Source organism: Salmo salar, chromosome 14 (assembly GCF_965601325.2).
Source record: "Salmo salar chromosome 14, fSalSal1, whole genome shotgun sequence".
Lineage (NCBI taxonomy): Eukaryota > Metazoa > Chordata > Actinopteri > Salmoniformes > Salmonidae > Salmo > Salmo salar.
In genome coordinates, this window is record NC_138304.1 from 64093649 (window position 1) to 64119447 (window position 25799).

Below are 25799 nucleotides of genomic sequence, written 5' to 3' on the forward strand. Positions count from 1 at the left end.
TATATAGACAGGTTTGTGCATTTCCAAATCATGTCCAATCAATTGAATTTACCAAAAGTAGACTCCAATCAAGTTGTAGATACAGCTCAAGGATGATCAATGGAAAAAGGATGCACTTGCGCTCAATTTCAAGTCTGAATATGTAAATAAGGTATTTGTTTTTCCCAAAAATTCTAAAAACCTGTTTTCGCTTTGTCATTATGGGGTATTATGTGTAGATTGATGAGGATTTTTATAAATATTTATAATCAATTTTGGAATTTGCCTGTAACATACAAAATGTGGAAGCTAAAAACACGGAGCCTAATGTTAGCTAGCTAGCTGCTAGAAGGATGTCATGTCATGGGAGGAGTGGGTGAGTGAGTGACTTTTTCCCCTCATATCATCTTTCGGTGGCTATACACAGCTAGAGATGTAGGTGTCATTTGGTTAGCTAGCAAGAACTTGAACGACTTATCTTGTTAGCATATCTCTTGTGTTCGCAAATTCATTCTGGCTATCTACTCCGATTTCAGAGCACTCTCATCTGAGTGTTCCAGAGCGTAGAATAACTGATGAATTTACGAACGCGCAACACCTGCAGAATATTACTGGTGTCAGTAAATGTAGGCAAAAAAGTAAGTCATGAACGTTCTAGATAACATGCAAACAGCCTAGCTAACCAGCTCTGCTAGGGCGAGTAAAATGGTCAGAGTGAGATGTTCTCTTATTTGTGTCTGGGAGTAGCTAGCTAGCAAGCTAGCCAACTTTAGCCCGTTAGCTTGGGTGCTTGGTTGCAGGCAAGCTGCAGAAGGATGAGTAGGCTACAATTCCCCATCGGCAATTTTGACGGCCAACTACTTATAAAAGTTTAAGAGGGTTTATCTAATGTTCTTGATTAGATTTTAGTTCATCTTGCTCTGGCTAGCATTATTTGTTGATGTACATAACTGAGGGAGAGAGAGCCTACCTTTTCATGGTTGTTAGATCAATAGGACTCCCGTGATATTGACATATTTGCAGAAATCTATTCAAGTGGCTTTTGGCAAATGCATTCTAATAATCTAAAGTTGCGCTGTTGCAACTGCCTGTAAACACACAGTCTAGTTCAAAGTGAATGATGGCAGGCCTGTGTGGCAAATGGCTTGTTTGCATAAAGGGCTATTGTAGCCCTGGTTGGCTATGGTGCACCGGTCTGAGTAGAAGCAGACGTTTTATTTACTGCCGTGTTTATTAATTGTCCTAACTCACAGCCGCTTTCTCACTCTCTATTACTATAGGATTTTCACAAATGTCTTTGTATACGTAATTCTCAAACATTCTGAGAATTTATGAAAATGTGAAAATGACCATATCTACAGTGGCAAGAAAAAGTATGTGAACCCTTTGGAATTACCTGGATTTCTGCATAAATTGGTCATAAAATTTGATCTGATCTTCATCTTAGTCACAAAAATAGACAAACACAGTCTGCTCAAACTAATAACACACAAACAATTATACATTTTCATGTCTTTATTGAACACACCGTGTTAACATTCACAGTGTAAGGTGGGAAAAGTATGTGAACCCTTGGATTTAATAACTGGTTGACCCTCCTTTGGCAGCAATAACATCAACCAAACGTTTTCTGTAGCTGCGGATCAGACCTGCACAACGGTCAGGAGAAATTCTGGACCATTCATCTTTACAAAACTGTTTCAGTTCAGCAATATTCTTAGGATGTCTGGTGTGAACTGCTCTCGAGGTCATGCCACAGCATTTCATTCGGGTTGAGGTCAGGACTCTGACTGGGCCACTCCAGAAGATGTATTTTCTTCTGTTGAAGCCATTCTGTTTTTGATTTACTTCTGTTTTGGGTTGTTGTCCTGTTAAATCACCAAACTTCTGTTGAGCTTTAACTGGCGGACAGATAGCCTTATATTCTCCTGCAAAATATCTTAATAAATTTGGGAATTCATTTTTCGTCAATGACAGCAAGCTGTCCAGGCCCTGAGGCAGCAAAGCAGCCCCAAACCATGAGGCTCCCTCCACCATACTTTACAGTTGGCATGAGGTTTTGATGTTGGTGTGCTGTGCCATTTTTTTCTCCACACATAGTTTTGTGTGTGTTCCTTCCAAACAAGTCAATTTTAGTTTAATCTGTCCACAGAATATTTTGCCAGAAGCGCTGTAGAACATCCAGGTGCTCTTTTGCAAACTTCAGACGTGCAGCAAAGTTTTTTTTGGACAGCAGTGGCTTCTCCCGTGGTGTCTACCCATGAACACCATTGTTGTTTAGTTTTTTACATTTTATTTTACCTTTATTTAACTAGGCAAGTCAGTTAAGAAAATGTGTATTTTTAATGATGGCCTAGGAACAGTGGGTTAACTGCCTAGTTTTGAGGCAGAATGACAGATTTTTACCTTGTCAGCTTAGGGATTTGATCTTGCAACTTTTGAGTTACGAGTCCAACGCTCTAACCACTAGGCTACCTGCCGCCCCAAGTGTTTTACGTATCGTAGAGTATCATTTAGTGTTTTGCGTATCATAGACTCATCAACAGAGATGTTAGCATGTTCCAGAGATTTCTGTAAGTCTTTAGCTGACACTCTAGGATTCTTCTTAACCTCATTGAGCATTCTGCACTGTGCTCTTGCAGTCATCTTTGCAGGACGGCCACTCCTAGGGAGAGTAGCAACAGTGCTGAACTTTCTCCATTTATAGACAATTTGACTTACCTACCGTGGACTGATGAACATCAAGACTTTTAGAGATACTTTTGTAACCCTTTCTAGTCAACAATTCTTAATATTAGGTCTTCTGAGATCTCTTTTGTTCAAGGCATGGTTCACATCAGGCAATGCTTCTTGTGAATAGCAAACTCAAATTTTGTGAGTATTTTTTACAGGGCAGGGAAGCTCTAACCAACACCTCCAATCTCATCTCACTGATTGGACTCCAGGTTAGCTGACTCCTGACTCCAATTAGCTTTTGGTTAAAGTCATTAGCCTAGGGGTTCACATACTTTTTCCAACCTACACTGTGGATGTTTAAATTATGTATTCAATACGGACAATAAAAATACAATTATTTGTGTGTTATTAGTTTAAGCACACTGCATTTGTCTATTGGTGTGACTAAGATGAAGATCAGAACAAATTTGATGGATCATTTATGCAGAAATCCAGGTAATTCCAAAGGGTTTACATACTTTTTCTTGCCACTGTACATGCTGGGGGTGTATGTGAACAGATTTCAGGTTGCTAAAATGCTGTCAGTTCCCCTTTAAATTTTGTTGTGGATGAAAGAACGGTCCAAGGTGTTCACAGGCCACCACTGAAACAAGATACACAATTTATTAAGATGAGAACTAAGAGCACTGCATTTATCACTTTGTCACCACACGCAGCGCACAGAATGAAATTGAGGCCCACAGCGAGGAAGAAAAATGTTAAATCACAACGCTTGGAGAGAGAAATTTTCACATACTGTAACATCCAATATCTGCCCCGTTGTCTTAAAGGACCCATTAAAGGACTAAGCCAGTTCTGGACTTTTTCTTGATCTATGTCAAGTAATGCAAGGGGAAGAAATGGCACAGCAGCCATTTTGGGAGGGGGTGTGGATGACCACACACCATAGCAGTCATCTTTGACCCTTACGTAAAAACATACATTTCAAGTGATTTTCCACGTGAAATCAAGTGATTTTTCTGTAAAGGGTCAAAGAGCATAACACTGAGGTAGCTTTACTCCAAATTAAGCATACATTTTCACAACTTCAATGTTATTGATTGCTTTTCAGATTTGAATCAGTTTCAGATCGATAACCCACCTGCAGGTGGAAAGGCCGGTGCAATAATGCCGTACATGTATTCCTGCATAGTCAGGTGGAGGCTATTGTCTCCTGAAGAATCCAGTCTTCCACAAGCTCCACACACCTTGTCAGCCATGTGGGTACTCACTGTCACTGTGACCTCCTGAGAGAGGCTGCATGACACCTGAAGGCCTGACATCCTCTCAATCATCACTGTCTTGTCAGAGACCTTCACTGAGACCTCACTACTCAGCAGGCGGGGTAGTCACCTTATTCCCGATGATCTGTGAACAACATTGAAAACGAAATGAACACGGATGGAATAGTATACAATCTCACAATCCTAGATACCGAAGGGAACTGGTGTCATCCATAAACAATCTTTAATAATCTATAAATAAATATACAACATCTATGAACTCACCCAAGTTTCATGCTTGCTGTTGACAGTGATGATCAGGTCATTAAAGTAGACGTACACAGCAACAACGCTCTTGAGGCCAGTCTTCCCACAGGCCTGCAACTTCACCACCACTCTGAACCACTCTTCCACCAGAGAATTGTCATCATCTATTAGGCCCCCATGGCTGTGATTTCGCCACCACTTCCATTGAACAGGGTGAAGGCGCCATCAGTCTCCATCAAACACTTTTTGAGATCGCAGCCTCAGTGACCATTCTTGACCTGGCATCTCTCGTCAGCTTTGCACTTGGTCACATCATACTTCACATCACCAGAGGCAGTACGGGTACAGAGCTCCTGGCAATCCTCTGACAACACAGACTCACCAATCTGTGGGAGAGAAATAGGCACAGTACATTGTTATTGTGGCAGCGTTATAAGGAGGAAGTTCTTATATAGGGACATACAGTATATCTATGAATTTACATTGAATAATAACTTCTTGGACTAAACATTTACGATAAACTACTGTACATTACAGTATACAAGTATTTTCTGAATTATATACCTGACAATAATGTGTATTGGTGGTACATATTCTTCTGGTGTAATGTAAACACAACACATTGTTTGTGTATGTTCTAGGTAAGCCCCACCTTGTAGGTGTGTCCTTTGTGGTAACAGCTGCACAAGTCCCACTTAAGCCTGTCCCGTTGAAGTAGTAGTCTGCATTGCATGCACAACCCTCGGCACAGGTGGTGGGGGAGGTGATAATTTCAGAGAGGCTGGGCCATGGGATGGCACAGATCTTAGAGCAGCTCTGGTAGTGGCTGTTGGCAGGACAGTCCAGGGCTGCAGAGGAATCGATTAAGTGATGAGACATGTGATATTGTGTACAGCCTTAACACTCCAGACTGCAGGAATCAAAATCACCTTTATTCGTCAAGTACATTTGCATGTACCAGGAATTTGACTTGATGAAAAAGTCCTGACAACAATAATCAGAATATACAGACAGAATATATAGAAAAAAAGAAAGCCGAAGAAAGAAATGTGCCCCAATCCACAGACTACTGAATACTTATGACAGAAGGTTGGTGTTCTCCAGTTATAATGTTCACCCCAAAGTCCTGGCAGTCGATCATGTACGCTGATATGCTTTCACAGAGAACCTTACAGTTCAGACAAGCAGGCATCATAGACACAATCTCCGAAGTAAGAGGCGGGGTCTATCACATTGTGGCAGGAGGCGAAAGGATCTTTAGGGTTTGTGATGAGACTACACTCAGCCTCAAATATGTTTTTTTTCTTAGCGTCACACTTGGGGCAGACTGATCTTCCAGGCTGCCCCAAAGGTCATGAGGTCCATGGTTATTTTCCCATTAGTCAGTTAGAACTCATCATTTTTGTTGGAGTTGAAATTGCCACACAGACCACAGGTCTTGTCCCGGTAGTTGCCGGGGACAGTGACAATGACGTGGTACACAAGGTCATAGGTGACTCTCAGGCTGAAGTCTGTTGTGATGACATCATAGGTGCCCTCTTGGTAGGCCTTCACTGCTTCGTTGTTTAGATTCACAGGGAGGCCCATCATAATTCCATTGACCTGGATGAATGACATATTAAATATGACAATGACAAAGGGTCAGTATCAAGCCTTACCTAATTATATGCAATAGGTTAGTTATAAAGTTTTACTTTTATTATCTTAAAATTATGATGGAATTGTCTCATTCATTAATCAAACACAAAAATGGTATGCATACATTTGTCATACCAGTTAAATGAAATACAAACCTTTTTCATTCCCACTTGATTCTTCCTTAGAACCATGGTGTTACGATAGACTTCTACAGCCACAAGCTTGGCCACGGATACCTTTGGATTATTTTACATGCCGTACCACTTCTCGTTCTCCACCACCACAGAGAAGGGCTTGAGGTGTGTGCCCTCTTGATGGCAGCCTTGAGCAGCAGTGTAGGTGCAGCGCCTTGGAAGTCATTGTTGTTGTTGTCAAAGGTTTTGTAATGTGGGTTGTCTGAGATGGAACAAACTCCTTTTCCAACAGGCTGGCAAGCCGTGACGCCGTTCTTCACCTCACACTTCTCATTGGGTCCACAGATGAACTTCACACACTTCACCTGATAAATAACATAATAAATATTTAATTAAGCCATGAAAATAGCCTTCACGTAAAAACATGTATTGTTTGCATGTATGGATTAACACTTGATTTGATCAATATTTTTGTAATTTAGCAGGCACACTTATCCAGAGCAATTAGGGTTAAGTGCCTTGCTCAAGGATCAGCAGATGTTTCACCTAGTCTGCTCAGGGATTTGAAGCAGCAAACTTTTGGTTACTGGCCCAACGCTCTTAACGGCTAGGCTACCTGCCGCCCAAGGTAAAAAAAAATGTGTTCCTTTGCTCAAATATTTTAATTGACAAACTAAACCATGCATCCATCGATCCAAAATGTTAATACACATACAGCTAGCTACATTTGAAGTATTTACTGAATGCATAGACATGCTTTACTAATACCAATGTAAACCTGCCTTGCCATTGCATGTGCGCTCCTCCTGGCAGAGTCCATTGGGATGGAAGACATCTCCATTTTTGTAGTATCTATCGTTGTAAAGACAACCACATTGGGAGAGGGGCACACATTGGTCTCCACTGAGAATGAAACCAAAATCACAAGGCCATCCTTCCTGACACAGAGCCTTACAGCTGTTGGGGGCAAACAGGCTATCACAAGTAGCAGGGCAACCATTGGCACAAATCGCATAATGACTGTTCGCAGGGAGTTTGAACTCTGGAGTCAAATAGAATTGATGAAAGCTTGATTAATGAATGTTGGGGGAAAAAAACTCTGAAAAATAATATTGATATAAGATCAATATGAAATGTCTGACACCACAGAAGTCTTTGGACCTCTATGCAAAGACCACAGCTCTTTTCTGCTGGCATGCTGCAGTGTACATTTGGAGGCTACTGCATAGTGTGTTCTTGTTGCCATTGTTAAGGCATACATTGTAAACACAGTCATCAAAGAAGCTGTTGGGATCCACCTTGGTGTGGCAGTTGTGGAAGGGATTTTACCACAGAACTCATTGGTCTCAAAATCACAGCTAGGACAATGGTTATTGACTTTACAGCCATGGACACAACCAGGGATCTCTGCAACTCTCCAGCTCTGACCAAGTTCCTCTGGTGTGGCGACCTGCTTTCCATTGTTCATCTGCATTTCATTGTTGAGTTTGAGGTTGTAGTTACCACACATGCCACACATTACACCAGCGTAAGTGTGAGGGACGGTGACAAATGACGTGGAGTGCCAGTCGTAAAGACACTTTCACTCCAAAGTCAGTGTGAACCACTGCAAAGCCACTACTCAGGTACACTTGCACCTTACCTTTGAGCAGTTTCACTGGGAGGTTGGTAATCTCTTCATCTACCTGTAGAAAATGTTTTCAATGTTTTTGTCACAGTATCTAACGAAGGTGGCGCCCCTCCTCGGTCGGGCGGCGCTCGGCGGTCGTCGTCGCCGGCCTATTAGCTGCCACCGATCGTTGTTTCTGTGTCTTTTGGTTTTGTCTGTCTGTCTATCTCGCACCTGTTTTGTGTTTGTCATTAGTGGGGGGTTATTTAGTGTGTATTTTCAGTTGGGGTTCTCGTGCGGGATTGTTTATTGTCCACTCAGGACAGTTGTGATTATAAATTGTTATTGTAGATTATTATTGCCGGGCTGCGCCCCGTGCGCTTTTCGTTTCCAGTGCGCTTGTTTTGGGAAGGTGTTTTTCCCCTGGCAGACTTCGCCACGCGCCTGGTGCCCTACGGCTATTTGCGTGCCAATAATATTATTAAAACACCGTTGCTCCGGCCCTCTGTCTCCTGCTCCTGATTCCACCTCTCCACTGGTCCTAGACAGCCGTGACAGTTTTAATATGGGGTGGAATGGATGACTAAAGAAGAAATACAGATATATCTATTTACAAAACATGGTGAATAAAAGTGATTTATAAACTGGTGGTTCGAATGCTGATTGGCTCGGGTACGTCAAAACAAATATTTTCACTGCTCTAATTACATTGGCAACCAGTTTATAATAGCAATAATGCACCTCTGGGGTTTGTGGTATATGGCGTTGCATCGTGCATAAGAACTGTCCATAGCCGTGGTATATTGGTCATATACCACACCCACTCGTGCATTATTGCTTAAATATATCCCAGCATACCTCACCAGAACTAAACCTTAGTGTTCTTTGCTGAGGATAATGGTGTGTCCATAAACAATGACCTCCACCAACTTAGTGCTGTAGCTCGCTTTTTTACTACGGCCATCATTTTGCACTAGGACATCAAAGTGCTCAAGGGCTTTGTTGTTGGAGCAAACGCCGGCCATCTGACACACACAGGTGCCCAGGAAGCTGTAATGCTGGCCATCGAAGGTGCGGTAGTGTGGGTCACCAGACACCATGAATGTGGAATAGACCATCGGGGGGCAGTCTCACTTCCCATCAACTATCTGACACTCCTGCTCAAGAGGACAGCCAGTGCTCTTGCATTTCGGGCTCCCGAGTGGTGCAGCGGTCTAAGGCACTGCACCTCAGTGCTAGAGGTATCACTACAGACACGCTGGTTCGAATCCAGGTGGTATCACAACCGGCTGTGGTTGGGAGTCCCATAGGGCAGTGCACAATTGGCCAAGCGTCGTCCGGTGTAGGCCGTCATTGTAAATAAGAATTTGTTCTTAACTGACTTGCCTAGTTTATTAAAAGATATCAAACTATGGTTACACAGTCACACAGCTAGTGTGTTTACGACAAGGAATACGACTTTCCCGAAGCAGATCCTTTATTCGCACCACCACCCAGGGCATTTGATCTGATTCTAGAGCCGACCCAAAACAACGTCGCTGCAGAAGAGGTAGACAGAGCGGCCTTCTGGTCAGACTTCGGAGGCGTGCACACCACCCACCGCTTCTGAGTATATTACTCGCCAATGTCCAGTCTCTAGATAACAAGGTAGATGAAATTAGGGCAAGGGTTGCTTTCCAGACAGACATCAGGGATTGTAACATACTCTGATTCACGGAAACGTGGCTCTCTCGGGATATGTTGTTGGAGTCGGTACAGCCACCGGGAAGGGCAGGGGTGTATGCTTCATGATTAGTGACTCATGGTGTAGTCGTAACAATATACAGGAACTCTGTGGCCGATGTGAGTAAGACATTTTAACTTGTTAACCCTCGCAAGGCTGCCGGCCAAGACGGCATCCCTAGCCGCATCCTCAGAGAATGCGCAGACCAGCTGGCTGGTGTGTTTACGGACATATTCAATCTCTCCCTATCCCAGTGTGCTGTCCCCACATGCTTCAAGATGGCCACCATTGTTCCTGTACCCAACAAGAAAAGGTAACTGAACAAAATGACTATCGCCATGTAGAACTCACTTCTGTCACCATGAAGTGCTTTGAGAGACTAATCAAGAATCATATCACCTCCACCTAACCTGCCACCCTAAACCCACTTCAATTTGCAAACCGTCTCAATAGGTCCACAGATGACGCAGTTGCCATCACACTGCCCTATCCCATCTGGACAAGAGGAATACCTATGTCAGAATGCTGTTCATTGACTACAGCTCAGCATTCAACACCATAGTACCCTCCAAGCTCATCATTAAGCTTGAGGCCACTTCATTGATCCTCAACAGTGGGGCCCCACAAGGGTGCGTGCTCAGCCCTCTCCTGTTCTCACTGTTCACCCATGACTGCGTGGCCATGCACGCCTCAAACTCAATCGTCAAGTTTGCAGATGACACAACAGTAGTAGGCTTGATCACCAACAACGACGAGACAGACTACAGGGAGGAGAAGGCACTCGTAGTGTGGTGTCAGGAAAACAACCTCTCACTCAACGTCAACAAAACAAAGGAGATGATCGAGGACTTCAGGAAACAGCAGAGGGAGCACCTCCCTATACACATCGACGGGACAGTAGTGGAGAAGGTGGAAAGTTAAGTTCCTCGGCGTACACATCACGTACAAACTGAAATGGTCCACCCACACAGATGATGCAACAGCGCCTGTTCAACCTCAGGAGGCTGAAGAAATTCGGCTTGTCACCTAAAACCCTCACCAACTTTTACAGATGCACAATTGAGAGCATCCTGTTGGGCTGTATCACCACCTGGTATGGCAACTGCACCACCCAAAACCGCAGGGCTCTGCAGAGGGTGGTGTATTCTGCACAACGCATCACCGGGGGCAAACTACCTGCCCTCCAGGACACCTATAGCACCCATTGTCACAGGAAGGCCTAAAAGATAATCAAGGACAACAACCACCCGAGCCAAATAGCTTCTATCTCAAGGCCATCAGACTGTTAAAACAGCCTTCACTAACACAGAGAGGCTGCTGCCTATATACAGACTTGAAATCATTGGCCACTTTAATAAGTAGGTCACTAGTCACTTTAATAATGCCACTTTAATAATGTTTTCATATCTTGCATTACTCATCTCATATGTATATACTGTATTTTTATACAATCTATTGCATCTTGCCTATACCGCTCGGTCATCACTCATCCATATATTTATATGTATATATTCTTATTCCATCCCTTTACTTAGATTTGTGTGTATTAGGTAGTTGTGGAATTGTTAGATTACTTGTTAGATGTTACTGTAGTGTCAGAACTAGCACAAGCATTTCGCTACACTCGCAATAACATCTGACAAACGTTTGTCCTGGGAACATTGGAAGCATAATGGAATCTAGACCAGTTTGTCTCAATTTAACTTGAGTGAACTGAGATGTTTGGATGTTAAGACTATCATATCTGTTGATGTCTTTATGGAAAGGTAGTGGTCCAGCAATTAATGAATTCCCCCAACTGTTAATGTGCCGGAGCTGCTCATAGACGGGGTTGCATCCAGTATATTTCTCAGTACAGCTGTGTCCTGATACGACTCCTACTGGGAGCTTAGAGATCACGTTGGAGCCACTCCGATCAAACTGGCTCTGAATCTGTACACTCTCAAAGGGCTTAAGGTCGATTGTCAGCTTGCTGCCTGCATGATACTTTTGCCTTTGGAATGTCACCGAGGCAGTCAGATAAACCTCAACCACAAAGTTATTCTCTTTGTAGTTGGTGATGGAAAACTCTTTGGAGAATGTATCACCAGTGATGTTCCTCAGTCCTTCACAGGGTAGACGACCGTGGTGTCAGCTGTTTCCTTCTTGTAGTTGAAGGACAACACTGTGACCTGGGAAGCTTCGATCAGGACAGTGGGGAGGTTCTTCTTGCTGCAAATCAATGTCCACAGCTTCGGGTAGGTCAAAGGTCACGCTTTAACCAGGGTCAACTGTCTTCTCATAGACCTTCCCAAGGGCAGTTACCTGGACCTTAGTGGGGTGGAGGGAGGTGGGGGGAGCTACCACTTCAATCTTAAAGCTTAAGCATTTATGGTCTTCAAAATAATTTTGCATGAAAGCTGTGGCAAACTCTTTCCCTGCCGGCCCAGCAGAGCAGACTTTTTTTTCCCAAAAAATTATATCTATGGAAAACATGTCGAGTTCACTTAGGATAAGAACCAAGCAAGCCACCAACATAACACTATCTATTTCTGATGCAACATAAATTCTGAATGTAAACTTGATAGTGCAGTTAAGGTACTGCTAGATAATGACAATATTATGATTTGGTGAGGGAGAAAAACATTGTTATCTGACTTAGTTTAGACTGTAGACAAAGACGACCTTGGTAAATTTCATGGGAAAAACACTCCACATGAAAAAATACTACAGTTTACTATAGTACTGTATACTATAGAATTGTAAAGCATTCTGTAGTAAAGTGTAGTATACTGTAGAATACTTTAATACACTCTGTAGTATCCCTCGATCATGTAGTGCTTACTATATCATTTTGTAGTATACTGTAGAATACTATACTAAATACTATACTATCCCTTGATCATGTGTAGTACTTAGAATTTAGCATACTACAATATTATTTACAAAAAACACTGTAGTAAATACTACAGTAATGTCCGCAAAAACACTAGTTTGCAAAAACACTACTATTTTTTTAAACTATAGTAATACTACAGTATTTAATTTGCATATACCCCACCCATTCCCCTCCGCCATATCTCATTTTGTGCCACCTATGAGTGAGAAAGCTACATGCCAAGTATCCGTTCAGATGCCAGTGCTACAGGTTATGGAAAATGTGTTATTTTAGTGAGTTTCCTCATATAAACAAAAACACTATAGTATATACCACAGTCATGTCTACAAAAACACTACAGTAAATACTACAGTGTAGTACTACTGCCAAGTCAGCAAAAACACCACAGTAAATAGTACAATATATAAATATAGTAATATTATCATATTTATACCATATTATACTATAGTATGTTTTCATGTGGGATAACCTGAAACTCGTACTCAGTGCAATTAATTGTTATTCCTGACAATAACAGGATCTGACCTTGCTCTCCTCCAGTTGTGTCTACACAAAATAGCTTGGTGTCAATAAGGGAAAAGAAATTGCTTGCTCACTATCTAGTACTTACCACCGAGCAGCAGAACTGTGAATCATTGCAGTGACCCCTTCATCCTTATGACAAAAAAAGTATGATTATCCCTGACACCACACAACAGCCTCTCTTTGAAAAGAACAGGAACTAATAAGCACTAAAACGCATCTAAAAGCCATGCCAAATGGATTCTAATTTCAGACCTACAGGACTAGATCTACTAGTCAACAAACATACAAAAACTGTGAAATCGCTTACTTGAATGACTGGCTTGATGGGGTCCTGGGTTCATGGCCCTATATTAGGTTTGGCTTCTAGATAGGAGCCAATCAGTACAGATCTGGCACCATTGTCAGGTGCCACCTACCAGGACAGGTGTCACCTCTGAACATGGCAAACCCTTCTGTCCAGATGTTATCACATCTCATATCGACTGGGTGGGGTTCAGGGAATACATCAACACAATCCAGATGCTTGGTTGCTGTTTATGTGTATTCTGTTCCATAGTAACTCAAAACCATTTGCAATATACACACCAATGCAGAGGTTAAAGGTCCAATGCAGCAGTTTTTACCTCAATATCAAATCATTTCTGGGTAACAATTAAGTACCTAACTGTGATTGTTTTCAATTAAAACAGTCCCAAACAAAAATAGCTTGTTACCAAAGAGACATTTCTCAGGCAAGAATTGTGCCTGGATTATGTGGGAGTGGTTCGAGTGGGGAAGGGAAAACTAGCAATTATTGTCAGAGAGGTTTGGAACTCTTTCCTATTGGTCTAATAACTAATTTAATAGACTAGCCTGTCACCAGGCTGGCCAAAACCCTATCCCATCAAAACAGACTGAAATTTCAGGCGGTCTTTTCAAACAGCTCTTACACTAAAATAGCATTATAATAATTTTCACAGTTTTATTCCAATCTCATAGTGTGGAAATCTACACTAAGTGTACAAAACATTAGGAACACCTGCTCTTTCCATGTAATATAGACTTACCAGACGAATCCAGGTGATAGCTATGATCCCTTATTGACGGCACTTGTTAAATCCGCTATAATCAGTGTAGATGAAGGGGATTAGGGGATGAAGGGGATTTTTAAGCCTTGATACAATTGAGACATGGATTGTGTATGTGTGCCATTCAGAAGGTGAATGGGAAAGACAAAAGATTTAAGTGCCTTTGAACGGGGTATGGTAGTAAATGCCAGGCGCACCGGTTTGAGTGTGTCAAGAACTGCAATGCTGCTGGGTTTTTCACCCTCAACAGTTTCCTGTGTGTATCAAGAATGGTCCACCACCCAAAGAACATCCAGCCAACTGTGGGACACTTTCGACACCTTTTAGAGTCCATTACCCGACGAAGTGAGGCTGTTCTGAGGACAAAGGAGTGTTCCTAATGTTTTGTACACTCAGTATATATAAAACGCAGAAATATCACCATTTTGACTGCACTGGGCCTTTAAGAAAAGCATACTGATGAATATGAAAAATAGAGAAACTGATTACATTTGGTAGCTTCAGAAAAATTGTATTGTAATATTCAGTAGATGTTATATCTAATGGCATACAATCCCTAACAAATATATTGCAGTTAAGTTGGTCTTTCAAAGCACAACAAAATGCGAGATGTCCAGCAGCTAAATGTCCAGCAGCTAAAATGGTGAGGGAACTCCTCACTCTGTGCAAAAGGTGGATTTCAGAATATTGGATGTTGTGTATTCATGGAAATAATCAGAACTCATATAAACAGTTTTGAAAACATAGCTTGTCCCAAAAAATGTATCTCTTGGCGCAACTTACCATGGGCATGGGGTAAATTGAGAATAGGGAGAGGGTAAGCATGATTAGTCATTGGCTCAACTTGACCCTTGCCAAATGGCACAATTTACCCAAAGCAAGGATTTACTTTAATGCTTTGAATGCTGGTGGGAGGAGCTATAGGAGGATGGGCTCATTGTATTGGCTGGAATGGAATTACTGGAACGGTATCAAACACATCAAACATATGGAAACCAGTTGTTTGACTCCATTCCATTAATGCCATTCCAGCCATTACAATGAGCCCATCCTCCCGTAGCTCCTCCCACCAGCCACCTCTGCTTTCGTGCTAGGTTTAGGACATCATATTGTAGCTTATAGAGATCCCAACTAATGTATAAACAGCACATGTACTTTGGTTGAGATACAAGCATCATGAAACCTCTAACACAATACAATAATTTGACTAGGTTAAATCATTTTTTTGGACTTAACTTGCTTACAACATTTTCCATGTGGTTTCTGCCTTTACAGACTCAATGCAAATATGGTAACATTATTAATTTTGTGTATGGTTTCCTAGAAACAAGGGGCAGCTCAACTAAACTTGTGGTATGACTTACCCCACTCTCCCCTACCGCTGAGGTTCAAATCCGCTTGGCTAATGCATCTCCTCACAAATGTGTTGTTAAACATAATGCAATGGTTGCATAATCTCTTTATGCATTCATTTCAAATGATGTGTTTTTATGTTTTTTTATTGCTATGTTTGCCAACTATTTTCACCTCTAACCTATTGGTTTACAGAGCTGGTGAGTCATGGTTTTTAGCTGATTCGCTGCTGAGCAAATTGTATGCAATGCTATTGAATAACAGTATTTATGTTCAGGGTGGTGAATAAAAACATGGCTTTAGTCATACCCTACATGAACTTTAAACCCAACACACTCAAGACATTGTTTGACATCTTCTGCTTCACGGAGTCGTGGCTGAACGACGACAATATCAACATACAGCTGGCTGGTTATACGATGTACCTGCAGGATAGAACAACGGCATCTGGTAAGATAAGGGGCGGCGGTCTATGTATTTTTGTCAACAACAGCTGGTGCACGATATCTAAGGAAGTCTCGAGCCATTGCTCGCCTGAGGTAGAGTTTCTCATGATAAGCTGCAGACCACATTACCTACCGAGACAGTTCTCATCTATATTCTTTGTAGCTGTTTAGATACCACCACAGTCAGAGGCTGGCATTAAGATAACATTTAATGAGCTGTATTCCGCCATAAGCAAACAAGAAAACGCTCACCCAGAGGCGACTCTCCTAGTAGCCGGGGACTTTAATGCGGGCGAACTTAAATCAGTTTTACCTCATTTCTATCAACATGTTAAATGTGCAACCAGAGGGAAAAGAACTCTGGACCACCTATACTTCACACACAGAGATGCATACAAAGCTCTCCCTCGCCTTCCATTTGGCAAATCTGACCATTAATTCTATCCTCCTGATTCCTGCGTACAAGCAAAAATTAAAGCAGGAAGCACCATTGACTAGATCAATAAAAAAGTGGCCAGATGAAGCAGTTGCTAAGCTACAGGACTGTTTTGCTAGCACAGACTGGAATATGTTCCGGGATTCCTCCGATTGCATTGAGGAGTACACCACATCAGTCATTGGCTTCATCAATAAGTGCATCGATGACGTTGTCCCCACAGTGACCGTATGTACATACCCCAACCAGAAACCGTGGATTACAGGCAGCATCTGCACTGAACTAAAGGCAAGAGCTGGCGCTTTCAAGGAGCGGGACTCTAACCCGGAAGCTTATAAGAAATCCCGCTAAACCCTCCGACGAACCATCAAATTGGCAAAGCATCAATACAGGACTAAGATCGAGTTGTACTACACCGGCTCTGATGCTTGTCTTGATGTGGCAAGGCTTGCAAACCATTACAGACTACAAAGGGAAGCACAGCCGAGAGCTGCCCAGTGACACGAGCCTACCGGACGAGCTAAACTACTTCTATGCTCGCTTCGAGGCAAATAATACTGAAACATGCTTGAGAGCACCAGCTGTACCGGAAGACTGTGTGATCACGCTCTCCGCAGCCGATGTGAGTAAGACCTTTAGACAGGCCAACATTCACAAGGCCGCAGGGCCAGATGGTTTACCTGGACGTGTACTGCGAGCATGTGCTGACCAACTAACAAGTGTCTTCACTGACATTTTCAAACTCTCCCTATAAGTGTGTGTAATACCAACATGTTTTAAGCAGACCACCATAGTGCCTGTGCCCAAGAACACTAAGGTAACCTGCCTAAATGTCTACCAACCCGTAGCACTCACATCTGTAGCCATGAAGTGCTTTGAAAGGCTGGTCACGGCTCACATCAACACCATCATCCCAGAAACCCGAGACCCACTCCATTTTGCATACCGCCACAACATATCCACAAATGATGCAGTCTCTATTGCACTCCACACTGCCCTTTCCCACCTGGACAGAAAGAACACCTATGTGAGAATGCTATTCATTGACTACAGCTCAGCGTTCAACACCATAGTGCCCTCAAAGCTCATCGATAAGCTAAGGACCCTGGGACAAAACATCTCCCTCTGCAACTGGATCCTGGACTTCCTGACGGGCAGCCCCCAGGTGGTGAGGGTAGGTAACAACACATCCGCCACGCTAATCCTCAACACAGGGGCACCTGAGGGGTGCGGGCTCAGCCCCCTCCTGTACTCCCTATTCACTTATGACTGCAAGGCCAGGCACGACACCAACACCATCATTAAATTTGCAGATGACACAACAGTCGTAGGCCTGATCACCGACAACGACGGAGTGAGTTGGTGCCAGGACAACAACCTCTCCCTCAACGTGATCAAGACCAAGGAGATGATTATGGACTACAGGAAAAAGAGGACCGAGCACGCCCCCATTCTCATCGACGGGGCTGCAGTGGAGCAGGTTGAGAGCTTCAAGTTCCTTGGTGTCCACATCACCAACAAATGAACATGGTCCAAGCACACCATGACAGTCATGAAGCGGGCACCACAAAACCTATTCCCCCTCAGATGTTCAGGAGTCTTATGGCTTGGGAGTAGAAGCTGTTTATAAGCCTCTTGGACCTAGACTTGGCGCTCTGGTACCACTTGCCGTGTGGTAGCAGACAGAACAGTCTATGACTAGGGTGGCTAGAGTCTTTGACAATTTTCAGGGCCTTCCTCTGACACCGCCTGGTATAGAGGTCCTGGATGGCAGGAAGCTTGGCCCCAGTGATGTACTGGGCCGTTCGCACTACCCTCTGTAGTGCCTTGCGGTCAGAGGCCGAGCAGTTGCCATACCAGGCAGTGATGCAACCAGTCAGGATGCTCTCGATGGTGCAGCTGTAGAACCTTTTGAGGATCTGAGGACCCATGCCAAATGTAGTCAAATGGCTACCCAGACTATTCACATTGCCTGCCCCCCCCCTCTCCACACCACAGCCATTCCCTGTTGTCATCTATGCATTGTCACTTTAACTCTACCTACATGTGCATACTACCTCAACTAACCGTTGCCCCCACACATTGACTCTGTAACAGCACCCCCCTGTATATATTGTTATTTTTTACTGCTCCTCTTTAATTACTTGTTACTTTTAGCTCTTATTCTTATCCGTATTTTTTGAAACTGCATTGTCGGTTAGGGGCTCGTAAGTAAGCATTTCACTGTCAGGTCTACACCTGTTGTATTCGACGCTTGTGACTAATACAATTTGATTTGAATTAGACATTGTTAAAAGTACAAATGAACATTGTGCAGAACACACATTTCTTTGTTTCACAGACATTAGGTAGATAAAAGGGAAAGTTATTGCAATCAACATCCACTTTCTCAGGTTGCAAGTTCAACATGGACAGGTAAAACATTTAAAACAACACATTTCACTGCAGCTATCCGGTGTATGTGACAATGAAACATTTTTCAAGAGGCAAAACAATAATTATTATTATTATTTTTTGATAAGGACTATCCAGTAGGCTAAATCACAATGTGCTGTCACAATAACATTCAACATTAATATTTGGGTTTGCAAGAGCTATTTTTGTAACATGAAAAAAAAAATTCATGTCATCATGTGTCCTTGACAGAATGCCAGTTTCCTGAATGAGGCCTGTTGGCTACTACCTGCATGGAGACCATGTGAGTGTGCTAGTGCTTGTGTGAGCTAAAGCCTGTGTGCTTACCAAAGTTGTCATGGTGCAATAGAAAACTGGGCACTTTGGCACAAAGTGCACATTTTGTTTTGTTTTAGGGGTATGATGACTGAATGTTCTTCTAATGAAGACAAGGAATGTTCGACTGACTAATGCTATAGGTAGACCATAGAATGTGTCATGCTGTGCACCGCAACCTCCCCCGGTTATTTCCCTTTGTCAGCATAACAGGCTATTATTCACTCACACAGCTAACTTTGCACTTAAATAATGGTGTTTTTGGCAGACTTTATTCTTGGTACGTCACCCTATAATTGCAGTGACCAAACACATGGTTTGATGCCATTCCATTCGCTCCATTCCAACCATTATTGTGAGCTGTCCTCCCCTCAGCAGCCTCCACTGGTCTGGACATAAGATAACATATGAGTTTTTCCTCTTGTTCATTCATTGAAATTATGGAAATACTGATGCAACCTGGTCACAGAGTGTTTAGTATTATTCTGTACGTGAATCCGGAACACTCCCTTTAGTATGATATATGTTACGTTTGGTAAAGTTACATAAGTCAGACGGTTACTGAAGGCAAAAACGAAAGGAGGGTGGTTGGTCGGGGTGAATGGGTGGGCATATAACGTGAACGTCTAGCAAGCCAAAGGTTGGGAGTTCAAATTTCATCTGGACTTGAACCCGATCTAACATCTCTGGAAAGAACTGAAAATAGCTGTGCAGCGATGCTCCCCATCCAACCTGATAGAGCTTGAGAGGATCTGTAGAGAAGAATGGGAGAAACACCCCAAATACAGGTGTGCCAAGCGTGTAGCGTCATACCCAAGAAGACTCAAGGCTGTAATCGCTGCCAAAGGTGCTTCAACAAAGTACTGAGTAAAGGGTCTGAATACTTATGTAAAAGTGATATTTCAGTTTTTTTATTTTTATGAATTTGCAAAAATTCAAAAAAATCAGTTTTTGCTTTGTCATTACGGGGTATTGTGTGTAGATTGATGAGGGGGAAAAATCAATTGAATCAATTTTAGAATAAGGCTATAAAGTAACAAAATGTGGAAAAAGTCAAGGTGTTTGAATACTTTCCGAATGCACTGTACTAGCATGTTAGCTAACCCTTCACCTAACCCTTTTAGGTAACTCTTCACCTAACCCTAACCCTTTTAGCTAACTTTTCCCCTAACCTTAACCCTTTAACCTAACTTCTAAACTTAACCCTAACCCCTAGCCTAGCTAACGTTAGCAGGCCAGCTAACATTAGCCACCTAGCCACTTAGCTAGAATTCATAACATATCATAGTTTCGCAAATTCGGAACATATCATATGAAATGGGTGATTGACATCCACAAATGAATACATACCATACGAAACATCTCGGAATTACGTACAGAATAATTTGAAATGCTCTGAGACCAGGTTGACTGATGAGGAATGATAGAAATGTGTCGCTGTACGGACTACAACAATAAAAGGGACTTGATCAAGGTCAATGTTGCCAATCAGGCAATAGAGGTGATGGACAGGAGTGTGACATTGAAGTGGAAACAGGTAATTTTGTGACTGAGATATCAAGAGCCAGTATTTCTTGTATGTAACAGGCATTCAATATGTAAGTAGGGCCTACAAAGATGTCCAGTGTGTAAACTCTTAGAAATAAGGGTCAAGTATTGTTCCCTGGGATACAATAAGATCAAAGTACACATAATGTACCTTCAGAGGTACACATATAATCGTACTGTTTAGTACCTTTTAGGGTACATGTGCGAATAATCTAGTATAATAGTACATTTTTGTACCCAATATTTTTTTATATAAAAAAAATATACAATTATCACACTCTCAACTTAAAATACATTTCTGTTTGCCAGGGTCCAAACGTATTTTGTGTACCCTCAACTCTTGATGGTACTGAGCTGTACCTTAGCTTAGCAGAAAAGCAATGTAATGAAGAAAGGTACATATGTGGATTCACCATAAGGTACAACTGTTAATTTTTGCAACCTAAAATAAACTAAACGGCTTTGTCACTGGGCTGGTACCCTAAAAAGACAAATTTGAACCATAATCATTATCATATTTCCCAGAATGCTCTACTGCAGGTAGATTTAAAAAAAAAGTTTGTACATGTATATTGATTGATTAATCTTATGTTGCACAAATATAAATATCATACATTTGTCTAAACTAATCCAAATCAATTAGATTCTTTCTGCACCAATTACTGAAATGGTTGTTCCAGTTTAAATGGCTTAGGTTGTCTCCTCACATTGGTTCTAACCCCACTTGCAGGCCTGATGTGGCCTGTAAACCATTAGGTTCAGACCTCTGTGTTAGGGTAAAATAAGGCCTTATGAGATATGTATGTCATAAAGTGTTACATTTTTATGATGACATTAGCCTAGGAACTCATTTGGTCAAGGCCACAGGACTGGAAAAGAATGACTACAACAACGATGTCTCTGTCACTAATAAATACAGTCATGGGTGGTAACACTACAGTTCACACAAAAATGCTGGGCACACGTAATTTCAAAGTGGATAATTGGGTAATATTTGGTTGAGACGTTGATCAATGAGATTCCAACCTATATTCACCCACTCAAAAAGACAGCCAAAAGTTAGTTGAATTTCCAATGTGTTATCACTATGCTTTCAACCATCTAAAAAGCACAACCAAATTCCAATGGATTTTTGGTTTAGTTGTCACCTAAATGTCTATCACTGCACTTTCAATCATTTAAAAGCACAGAAAAGTTCAGATCGGAATACAATGTCAAACATTTTGTTTATTTATACATTAGATCAGGGGTGTCAAACTCATTCCACAGAGGGCCTACTGTCTGCTGGTTTTTGTTTTCTCCTTTCAATTAAGACCTAGACAAGCAGGTGAGGGGAGTTCCTTACTAATTAGTGACCTTAAGACATCAATCAAGTGCAAGGGTGAAGCGAAAACCCGCAGACACTCGGCCCTCCATGGAATGAGTTTGACATGTGCATTAGATTAATGTGTTATCACAGGGTTGTCATGGCTCTATTTAATACTGTGAGTTCCCCAGACTCTGTTCTGGACCTGGGGACTGTAAAGAGACCTCTGGTTGCATGTCTTGTGTGGTACCAATGGGTGTCCAAACTGTGTGCCCACTGCTTGAAAAAACAGTTTGGTACATTCAACAACTCGCACAAAGACCAATAGTGATGCAGTCAATCTCGCCAGGAGAGATTGACGCGCATGTTACTAACATTCACCCTCCGTGTACATCTGAGTGCAATACGTGCTGCTCTGTTCTGGACCAACTGCAATTTGCCTTTAACCTTCTTTACCGCACCTGACCACACAACTGGGCAGTAGTACAGATGCAACAAAACTAAGGCATGTTTTGACCATGACAGCTTGCTATCTAGGGTTTACACAGGCGGTTTAGCCTCCTCAACTTGCTCAATCGCCACATTATTCAATAATAGATCTAGATGAGGTTAAGGGTTGCGTGAGTGATTTGTCCCAAAAACTATGGTTTTAGTTTGTTAGACATTTAGCACCAGCCTCTTGATGGTTATGCATTCTAAAACTGACTGGAGCTCTATGTTAAGGGTGTCAGTTATTTATTTTACTGTTGTAGCTGACGTGTATACTGTTGAGTCGTCAGCGTACATAGACACACAGGATTTATTCAAGGTCAGTAGTAGGTCATTAGTAAAAACAGAAAACAATAATGGCCCAAGCCAGCTGGCCTGCGGTACACCAAACTCAACCGAATTAGCATTAGCTGCTTAAATTAAAGAAAACCCTGTCTGTTCTATTAGATCGGTAACTCTCAATCCATGATAAAGCAGAGAATGTATATCCATAACACATGTTTTTTTAGCAATAGATTGCGATCAATGATATCAAAGGTTGCACTGAAGTCTAACAAAACAGCTCCCACAATCTTATTATTATTCATTTCTTTCAGCCAATCATCAGTCATTTGTGTCAGTGCCAAGCATGTTGAGTGCACTTCCATATAAGTATGCTGAGTCTGTTGTTAATTTGTTTTCTGTAAAATAACATTGTGTTTGGTCAAACACAATTTTTTCCAAAAGTTTGCTAAGCACCTGTTACAGGCTGATTGGTCGGCTGCTTTAATCATTAAAGGGTGTTTTGCTATTCTTGGGCAGCGAAATTACCTTTGCCTCCCTCCAGGCCTGAGGGCACACGTCATCTTCTAGGCTTAAAATGAAGATGTGGCAAATAGGAATCGCAATGTATTTTGCTACCAACCTCAGTAATGTACCATCCAAATTGTCGGTACCAGGTGGTTTGTCCTTATTAATAGACAGCAATCATTTGTTCACCTTTTTCCACACTAACTTTGCGGAATTCAAAACTACAGTGCTCGTCTTTTATTATTTGGTCCGTTATGCATGAATATGAAGGCTTGGTATTTGTTGGTTGCATGTCATGCCTAAGTTTGCTAATCTTGTCAACAAAAAAGTTATTAAAGTGTTTGGCAATATCAAAGGGTTTTGTTATGAACAAGCCATCTGCCTCAATGAAGGATGAAACTGAGGATGGAGCTTTTTTATTACATTTTTTATGTGGCCTACTCCAGAGGTTTTTATTATCATTCTTTATATTATTTATCTTTGTTCCATAGTATAGTTTCTTCTTCTTTTCGTTTAGTTTTGTTACGTGATTTCTCAATTGACTGTATGTTTGCCATTCTGCTGTGTTGACAGACTTATTTAGTATTCCAGTTGCCTCATCCCTCTCCATACTGTTTTTCAATTCATCATCTATACATGGGGAATTGGCAGTTCTGATGGACGCATGCCTATCAGTAGCCCGAAGAAGCTATTTCATAAATGCTTCAAGTGCTGTGTCAAGTTGTTCCTTATTACACACATCAGACCAACAAATATTTTCCACATCTTCGAAATAGGAATCATTGCAAAACCTCTTGTATGATCGCTGAAACATTATTATAGGTCCAGTCTTTGGAACTTTTGTTTTTTCTAAATATGGCAATTACATTATATTAGTATATAATTATAGGCCAAAATAGCATCATTGATGATATACAGCACCTTCATAAAAGTACTCACAACTCTTGACTTTCCCCACATTTTGATGTGTTACTGCCTGAATTTAAAATTGATTAAATGTAGATTTTTTTTTTCACTGTCTTATATTTTTTTATTTTTTTATTTATTTCACCTTTATTTAATCAGGTAGGCTAGTTGAGAACAAGTTCTCATTTACAACTGCGACCTGACCAAGAATAAAGCAAAGCAGTTCGACACATACAACAACACAGAGTTACACATGGAATAAACAGTCAATAATACAGTAGAAAAAAGTCTATATACAGTGTGTGCAAATGAGGTAAGATAAGGGAGGTAAAGGCAATAAATAGGCCATGGTGGCGAAGTAATTACAATATACCAATTAAACACTGGAGTGAATGATGTGCAGAAGATGAGATACTGGGGTGCAAAGGAGCAAGATAAAAATTTTTAAAAAAATACAGTATGTGGATGAGGTAGTTGGATGGGCAATTTACAGATGGGCTATGTACAGGTGCAGTGATCTGTGAGCTGCTCTGACAGGTGGTGCTTAAAGCTAGTGAGGGAGATATGAGTCTCCAGCTTCAGTGATTTTTGCAGTTCGTTCCAGTCATTGGCAGCAGAGAACTGAAAGGAAAGGTGGCCAAAAGAGGAATTGGCTTTGGGGGTGACTAGTGAGATATACCTGCTGGAGCGCATGCTACGGGTGGGTGCTGCTATGGTGACCAGTGAGCTGAGATTAGGTGGGGTTTTACATAGCAGAGACTTGCAGATGACCTGGAGCCAGTGGGTTTGGCGTCAAGTATGAAGTGAGGGCCAGCCAACGAGAGCGTACAGGTCGCAATGGTTGGTAGTATATGGGGCTTTGGTGACAAAACGGATGGCACTGTGATAGACTGCATCCAATTTGTTGAGTAGAGTCTTGGAGGCTATTTTGTAAATGACATCGCCGAAGTCGAGGATCGGTAGGATGGTCAGTTTTACGAGGGTATGTTTGGCAGCATGAGTGAAGGATGCTTTGTTGCGAAATAGGAAGCTGATTCTAGATTTAACTTTGGATTGGAAATGCTTAATGTGAGTCTGGAAGGAGAGTTTACAGTCTAACCAGACACCTAGGTATTTGTATTTTTCCACATATTCTAAGTCAGAACCATTCAGAGTAGTGATGCTGGACGGGCGGGCAGGTGCGGACAGCGATCAGTTGAAGAGCATGCATTTAGTTTTACTGCATTTAAGAGCAGTTGGAGGCAACGGAAGGAGAGCTGTATGGCATTGAAGCTCGTCTGGAGGGTTGTTAACACCGTGTCCAAAGAAGGGCCAGAAGTATACAGAATGGTGTCGTCTGCATAGAGGTGGATCAGAGAATCACCAGCAGCGAGAGCAACATCATTGATGTATACAGAGATGAGAGTCGGCCCAAGAATTGAACCCTGTGGCACCCCCATAGAGACTGCCAGAGGTCCAGACAACAGGCCCTCCGATTTGACACACTGAACTCTATCAGAGAATTAGTTGGTGAACCAGGCGAGGCAGTCATTTGAGAAACCAAGGCTGTTTAGTCTGCCGATAAGAATGTGGTGATTGACAGAGTCGAAAGCCTTGGCCAGGTCAATGAATACGGCTGCACAGTAATGTCTCTCATCGATGGCGGTTATGATATCGTTTAGGACCTTGAGCGTGGCTGAGGTGCACCTATGACCAGCTCTGAAACCAGATTGCATAGCGGAGAAGGTACGGTGGGATTTGAAATGGTCGGTAATCTGTTTGTTAACTTGGCTTTCGAAGACCTTAAGGCAGGGTAGGATAGATATAGGTCTATAGCAATTTGGGTCTAGAGTGTCTCCCCCTTTGAAGAGGGGGATGATCGCGGCAGCTTTCCAATCTTTGGGAATCTCAGACGATATGAAAGAGAGGTTGAACAGGCTAGTAATAGGGGTTGCAACATTTTCGGCAGATCATTTTAGAAAGAGAGGGTCCAGATTGTCTAGCCCAGCTGATTGATAGGGGTCCAGATTTTGCAGCTCTTTCAGAACATCAGCTATCT